Source organism: Nothobranchius furzeri, chromosome 2 (genome assembly GCF_043380555.1).
Source record: "Nothobranchius furzeri strain GRZ-AD chromosome 2, NfurGRZ-RIMD1, whole genome shotgun sequence".
In the NCBI taxonomy this organism is placed as follows: domain Eukaryota; kingdom Metazoa; phylum Chordata; class Actinopteri; order Cyprinodontiformes; family Nothobranchiidae; genus Nothobranchius; species Nothobranchius furzeri.
The window spans coordinates 100,980,591-100,988,090 of NC_091742.1; the positions used below are offsets into that span (position 1 = coordinate 100,980,591).

The 7,500-nt window shown below is 46.6% G+C and overlaps 1 protein-coding gene across 5 annotated transcripts in view; it reads left to right on the forward strand.

Annotated features, from left to right (window-relative positions):
* The window catches only part of LOC107373915 (zinc finger protein 678-like), a 154,915-nt gene that overhangs the window by 34,452 nt on the left and 112,963 nt on the right, over positions 1-7,500 (forward strand). The window lies entirely within an intron of this gene.

The window sequence follows — 7,500 nt, forward strand, 5'->3', positions numbered from 1 at the left end:
GAGAGTCCCAGACCTTCTCCCCAGCTCCTCCGGCCGGGGGAATCCCAAGGGGTTCCCCGGTCCGGTGTTGTGCCGGTAAGAAGTCCGCTCCAACAGCTTCTGGCGTTTTTAAAAAGTATCCCAGGGGCACGGTAAGGGTCGGAGATGTTTAGTCTATTTAATTTCTGTCTATATAAAACGATTTCTTCTGTTTTAAAGTGTGAAGTAAACTCCGACGAAGTAAAATCCATGCGGATCCCGTTCATGTTCATGGTTACATCCGTGTTTGTTTACCTTTTTTGCATGCCAAAATGGCGTCCACTAACTGAGAGTCACGTGGGGTCCGGAGCTCTATAATGCAGCTCATTCCTAAGCAGCTTCAGTCCAGGTCACACCTTCCTGCATCTGATCAACACAATGACTTATCAGGGGATGGAGAGGAGGGGTACTCAGAGTAGTTTCTGCTCGTTAAACAACAACAGCTACAGCTATAAGCTGGACTCTCCCATATTCCAGTCAGAACTGACAAAGCTCCTCATTTACTCTCTGAACCCTTATGGGTCACCATGACCTGGATGACTGAGGACCTTCAGCAGCACAAGAATGTAAACAAATAAAGATTAAGAATAAAAATGTAAAAACAGGCAAATAAGCAGAAATAACAGAAACTCAGGATGACCAGAAGGTGCCACCAAACCTGAACAGGTGAGTTTAAAGGAGACCACTGAGTCCACTGATCTCAGGCTCAGGGGGAGAGAGGTCCAGAGTCTGAGGGCCACAGCAGCAGATGGTCTGTCACCTTTGACCTTTAGCCTGGTGCTGCACAACCAGTAGGCTTGAGGGCAGCACCCATCTACGTTATGTACTGTCAGTACAGAAAGGTGTGGTCTAATACTGGTCATGGTTGATCCAGCACACACAGAGAGCAGCGCTGAACCACCTAATGAACTCTAACTGGACAGCGGCTCTGTGGAACCACAACGTAAGCTCCTGCAGCGCGTTGGTCACAACAGGACGTAGAAGTGTTCTTCCCAGACTGCGAAAGGCTGTGAGTCGTATCCAGTCACAGGTGTGACCCGCCCACTGAGAGCTGAGCTGGACGCTGTAGCAAAACTGAAGAAATACACTCCTCCATGTCTAACAGCTTTATTGACAAGGATGAAGGAGCCCTGCGGAGACATCCAAAGCTGAGTGAGCAGAAGCTAACGGCAGCGTGAAGCAGCAGCGTGGGCTGAAGACCAAAGCTAAGCAATGTGATAAAATAGGTAAATAAATGCAGCGCGGCTTAGCGTGCATACTGACAATGTGACCATTACATTAGCTTAACAAGCAGGTGAAGACTTACAGATACAAGTGAACAGTAGCATGGATAGACAGCAGTGTGATGGTTGAGCAGCAGCAATCCACATGAGAGGCAGCAGTATGTAGAGTGAGGGATAGTCACACGTACGTGACTTCAGGCACGTCCCTGAATACACCCTTTTCCCTCGAGGCTTGATCGCAGCACACCCTAGTGGCCAGTGGTGACCTCTGCATCCCCCCAGTCCAGGAAGCTGTGTGACACACCAGCGCAGTGGACTCATGTCCTAACCCACAGGCCAGTTTCAGGTACATAACGCTTGGGTGGCCGCCTTACCCTACCGGAGCCCACTGGCTGGGAGGAGGGGGGTGATGGGCACTGTTCCGGGGTCTGCGCCGCTGGGGCAGCGTCCCCGTTGGCTACGTCTGGGGGATTCTCGGCCGACATGAATTTCCGACAAGGTACCGGCTGGGCGGTGCCGGGGTTTGTGCCTTGGGGCTCTGGTGGTGTGTGTGACTGATCTGGTAGGGGTCCCGCTGACCCCGGGTTGGTGGGACCTAAGTCGTGTGTCTCGTCGTTGGATGCAGGCAGGGGCGCAGCACTCTCTGGGTGAGTGCGAGGGGTGGCCGGGGTGAAGGCGCAGAGAAAGCGCCGGTTGCGCAGGGTGAGGCGGCCAGACCCATCGACCCTGACACGGTATTGGTCGTGTCCTAGTGACTCTACTACCACCCCAGATCTGTCCCATGTCCGCGGGCTACAGCCAACTAGGTTCTGGAGGAACACCGCCTCCCCGAGTACGAGAGGGCGGAGCGGTCGTACGTGTTCTCTCAGAGACTCAGTGGTACGGGCCATCCGAGTCCGGAGGGCCTTGTCCAGATCGGTCCTGATATGTCTTTTTGGGTCACTCGGTGTATGAAGCGTTTGGCTGATGAATGTTCTCGTCTTTATCTTAACTTCAGAAATCAGTGACTCTGGTAGAGTCTTTCGTTAGCTGGTTTACGGTTCCGTTTATTCTTTGGCTATTCTTGTCGGCGTGACAGAACAGCTTGGCAGAGGGTCAGGGCGGCCGTCCCGTCTCCTCAGGCTGATGTTGGTTTCAGAACTGGACGTGAATCTGTGATGGTTAGTTTTTACCAAAAGCTCTCACACCACCCCCACTCTCTCCGGAAGAAAGCTTGCTCATGCGTCAAAAACATGTGATGCAGTTATTGTTCATCTGAACTCTGTGTTAGCTGGATAGGGTGACTTGACCTTCTGTTGAACACATCTTTATAATCATTATAATAATTATTATTGTGCCCAAAGCATCATAATACATTTCATGTAATTAAAATACCTTTACATTGAACCAAGTGATCATGGTATGGTGATTATATTAAACAGTGATAAAATCAATGAGTTTATTAATTATTATCTAATTTCTATCATCGTGGCTTGAAGTGTCCTTCTTGGGACGGAACAGCAGATACTGGTGTTATGGTCTTGAGCAGACATCGTGGCTCCTTGGGTTTAATCTGTGGATTCAGAAAGTACTGTTTGACCCAGCTTGACCCGGCTGGGCAAATGTGACCTTTGCCATAAATCTGAGATCCTTCATCACGCTACACAGTAAAGTGTAACGTGGTGTGTACAGTATGATGCATAGAATATGAACGATATAAAGAGCTAAGGTTTGAAAAGCTGGCCTAATTTATTGAATAAACAGTCAATATAAACAGTGCAAATCTTTCAAAATATGTGTTTGTGTCCTTTGTAGGCAGGAGTGAGTGATGTCAAGAAGACGGTGCAAATTCAAAACTGAGTGGAGATAAAAACCCAGTTCAGGGACTGGCTAGGAGAAGTATCTGGAGATGTGCATAGGGCATGTTGCAAGCTGTGTAGAAAGTCTTTTGATATCAGTACCATGGGCGTCTCAGCACTCAGGAGTCGTGCACGGGGACAAGGCCATGTCAAGACTTCTGGGCAGTTGAGCAGTGAGAGAAGATGACAGATTTCATGAGGAAAACTTCAACAGATGCAGGAGAGGGAAGTAGCTGTCCAACAAACAGCTACCGGCAGCCAGTGTACATGATGAACGTGCCAGTAATGAAAGTACAGCATTACCAGTGCCTAGTACAAGTGTTCATGTTTATGTATTTAGCAGACGCTTTTGTCCAAAGCGACTTACAAGTGATAATCGGCATGTTGTCCTTGAGGTTAACAACAACAACAACAACAACAACGTGACATCAGTCATGGAGAGGAGGGAACAAGGAGTGGACAGTAGAGAGGGGGGACGGGTGCAGGGAGGGTGCTAGTTTAGAAGATGCTCTCTGAAGAGCAGGGTCTTCAGGAGTTTCTTCAAAGTCGAAAAGGAAGCTCCTGTTCTGGTAGTGCTTGGAAGGTCATTCCACATTTGTGGAACGATGCATGAGAAGAGTCTGGATTGTCCTGAGCGTGGTGTAGGCACTGCTAGCCGACCATCCTGTGATGACCGGAGCGGCCGGGCCGAGACGTAAGCCTTTGCAAGAGGATTCAGGTAGATGGGAGCCGTACCATCTCTGACTTTGTATGCTAGTGTTAGCAATTTGAATTTGATGCGTGCTGCTAGCGGTAGCCAGTGGAGCTCAATGAACAGAGGGGTGACGTGTGCTCTTTTTGGCTGATTGAAGACCAGACGCGCCGCTGCGTTCTGGACCATTTGAAGAGGTCTCACAGTACAGCCTGGAAGACCAGTTAGAAGGGCGTTGCAGTAATGGAGGCGGGAGATGACAGTAGCTTGCACCAGGAGCTGGGTGGCATGTTGTGTTAGGTATGGTCTGATCTTTCGTATGTTATACAGCGCAAAGCGGCATGAACGAGCAACAGAGGCAACATGATCTTTAAAGGTCAGGTGTTCATCAATCACAACACCCAGATTTCCAACTGCCTTTGAAGGAGCCGTGTGTGACTGCTGCGGCTACTGTGGGAGCAATAGCTTGGAGCAGCTTAGTCGGAATGGGGTCAAGTGGGCATGTAGTAGGGCGGCTGCACGTGAGAAGCTTGGACACACAGTTCTCAGTGAGAGGGGAACAGAGGAAAATGAAGCAGTAGGGCTTGAGATGGTTGGGCTTGAAGGAGTTTGTGGTAGCGAATGTTCAGGAGTGGCCAGTTGAGTCAACTGTTTGCTTATAGCTGCCACTTTGTCAGAGAAGAATGAGGCAAAGGTGTCAGCTGACAGATTGTTGGTAGGAGGTGGAGACGGAGGGTTGAGCAGAGTTTTGAATGTTGAAAATAGTTTCTGAGAGTCAGTAGAGCTGAGAATTTTGTCAGTTAGAAAGGTTTCTTTGCATCAGTGATGCTGGCAGAGAATGAGGACAGTAATTCATGAAATTTCAATAGATCACCAGGATCTTTTGTTTTGCGCCATTTCCGTTCCGCAGCTCTAAGATTGGTGCGTAGAGACCGGAGGGTATTATTTAGACAAGGGTGCGACTGAGAGGATCTAGCAGGTCTAGTGGAGAGAGAAATGGCTCAGAAACGCAGGGCAGATCCACTGAGTAATTAAGATGGTGGTGTCACTCTACTCATTCAGCTCCAGCTCTGATGTCAGCCATATTTGGTCAGATGTTCCCAGACAGTGAGATTGCCAACAAGTTTGCATGTGGTGCAACTAGGGTTGTCACGGTAACCGGTGTAGCAGTAAACCCCGGTAAAAAAGTTGACAATAATAATAACCGTCTTGTTTAAAAAAAAAATTATCTTGGTGGATTACCGTGGCTGCGGTGTAGGCGCGGTGACCCTTACCAGCCACCGTATCATCTGCTGAAGTTGCCGGCGGCACATGCGCACTTTGTTGTTTACAACCAAAACTTTCTTGAAGCTAAAGCTGAAATAATGGTCAAAGGAGGAGACGGCAGCGCTCAGGACATTTATTATCCCTCAAAGAAGACAAAGTGGGAAGTACGGGCATATTTTAGATATTTGAAGAATGCCGAGGGACAGTTGATAGAAGACGGCTATCCTGTTTGCAGCACGTGCAGAAAAAGTGTCTGTGAAAGGCAGCAACGCTTCAAATCTCATGACACATCTGCGTGACCATCACCCACAACTCTACAGTCAACGCAAGGCAAGCTAACGTTAGCGTTTTAGCTAAAATGCGTGATCCGAGGATTTGGGTTGAGGGAGAATGCAACGAGTCGCTATATAAAGCAGCCACAGCGCCGCTACCTGCATATAAACCGTGTCGCGGACACCGCCATGTTGAAATGACGCTATGCATTACGGGGCTCCCAGGGGCAGATAAGAGTTGGTCTCTCTCCCAGAATAATTATGAATTTAACAGCGATTACTGCCTGATGACATTTTCCCACATCTGCAAAGCTCACTGGAAGGACACAAACCGAGGACAATACTTTCCTGATATAGGGTTTATTACTCAAGTAAGGGTATAAAAGTATCTGATTAGAAGGCTACTTGAGTACTGAGTATCATCTGATCTAATATTTTTAAATGATGACATCAAACATACATAAAATAAGAAGTTATGGGCAAATATTGGTATTTTAAAGACTAAAGGGGAAAAATGTAAACAAATAAACAACATAATTACAAAATAACACATTTTAGGCAACATTTAGACACAAACTGAGGACAATATTTTCCTGATATAGGGTTTATTACTCAAGTAAGTGTAAAAAAGTATCTGATTAGAAGGCTACTTGAGTACTGAGTATCATCTGATCTAATATTTTTAAATGATGACATCAAACAGACATAAAATAAGAAGTTATGGGCAAATATTGGTATTTTAAAGACTAAAGGGGAAAAATGTAAACAAATAAACAACATCATTACAAAATAACACATTTTAGGCAACATTTAGACACAAACTGAGGACAATATTTCCTGACATACAGCGTTTATTTAATTGTGTGAAAATGTAGCACGTTTAAAAAAATACTGCGATAATACCGAAAACCGTGGTAATTTTGGTCACAATAAACGTGATGTTACACTTTCACACCGTGACAACTCTAGTAGCAACAAAAGAAGTTTACCTTATATGTGTGGCAGTGTGAGTGTCCTGTCACAGTGTCCCGATAGATCATGCGCCCTGGCTACTTGGCCAAGGGGATGTCCCTTTGGCTGACTGGTTAGAGCGTATGACTCTCACCCGGGAGTCTGGGGATCGAATCCCGCCCGGGCCCTGGTTTATCCACCTTGCCACATATGTTTTGGCTTAGGTCCTTATTTCAAAGAGCAACAGGTCAGTGATATAAGAAAAGCACCATGCTATGTAGTTTCTTTTGATGAATGTCTGAAAGTGACACAGACAGAGCAGTTGGATATTGTAGCGAGACACTGGAGTGAACACGAAGGGAAGGTTGTGGTGAATTATTTTGATTCAGAGTTTATGGGACACACGCAAGCAGAGAAGCTTCTGGAAAGGATCAAGATAGCCCTGTCACCATTAAATCCCAATAAGCTGTTGCAGATTTCAATGGATGGCCCTGCTGTCAACTGGAAGCTCCTGAGGATATTCCAAAAGGACACAAGCCAAGAGGACCCAGATGCACCAAAGATGATACATTTGGGAAGCTGTGGTTTGCATGTTCTCCATGGAAGTTTTCAAGGGGTGAGAAAGAGAAACCGGTTGGAAGGTGGGACATGTGCTTAGAGCACTTTGGCAGACGTTCCATGACTCACCAGCAAGATGTGCTGACTTCACTGAGGTGACCAAAACAACATTTCCTCTGAAGTTCTGTGCCCATCGATGGGTTGAAGACTTGGCAGTTGCAGAGCGAGCAATGGAAGTGTGGCTAGCTGTGCAACAGTACATTAGCAGCCACCAGAAACTCCCAAAAAGCAAAGTACCATCATCTGCTTCCTACTGTACAGTAAAATCAATCAATCAATCAAAATGTTTTTCATGAAGCGCTTTTCATGCAAATGCAGCCAAAGCACTTGACAATATTAAAATCAACCAGTGTGTTCACAGTATATGTATATATATGTATATACAGTGGGGCAAAAAAATTAGTCAGCCACCGATTGTGCAAGTTCTCCCACTTAAAATGATGACCGAGGTCAGTAATTTTCATCATAGGTACACTTCAACTGTGAGAGACAGAATGTGAAAAAAATCCATGAATGCATTTTCTGTTCCTCACTTCTGATTACCTTCAATGGTGTCTGTTTGTTGCAACCAGCAGGTACATTTTGCCTTGGCCCCCAAAATGTCTTGAAACGGCCCTGGGTGT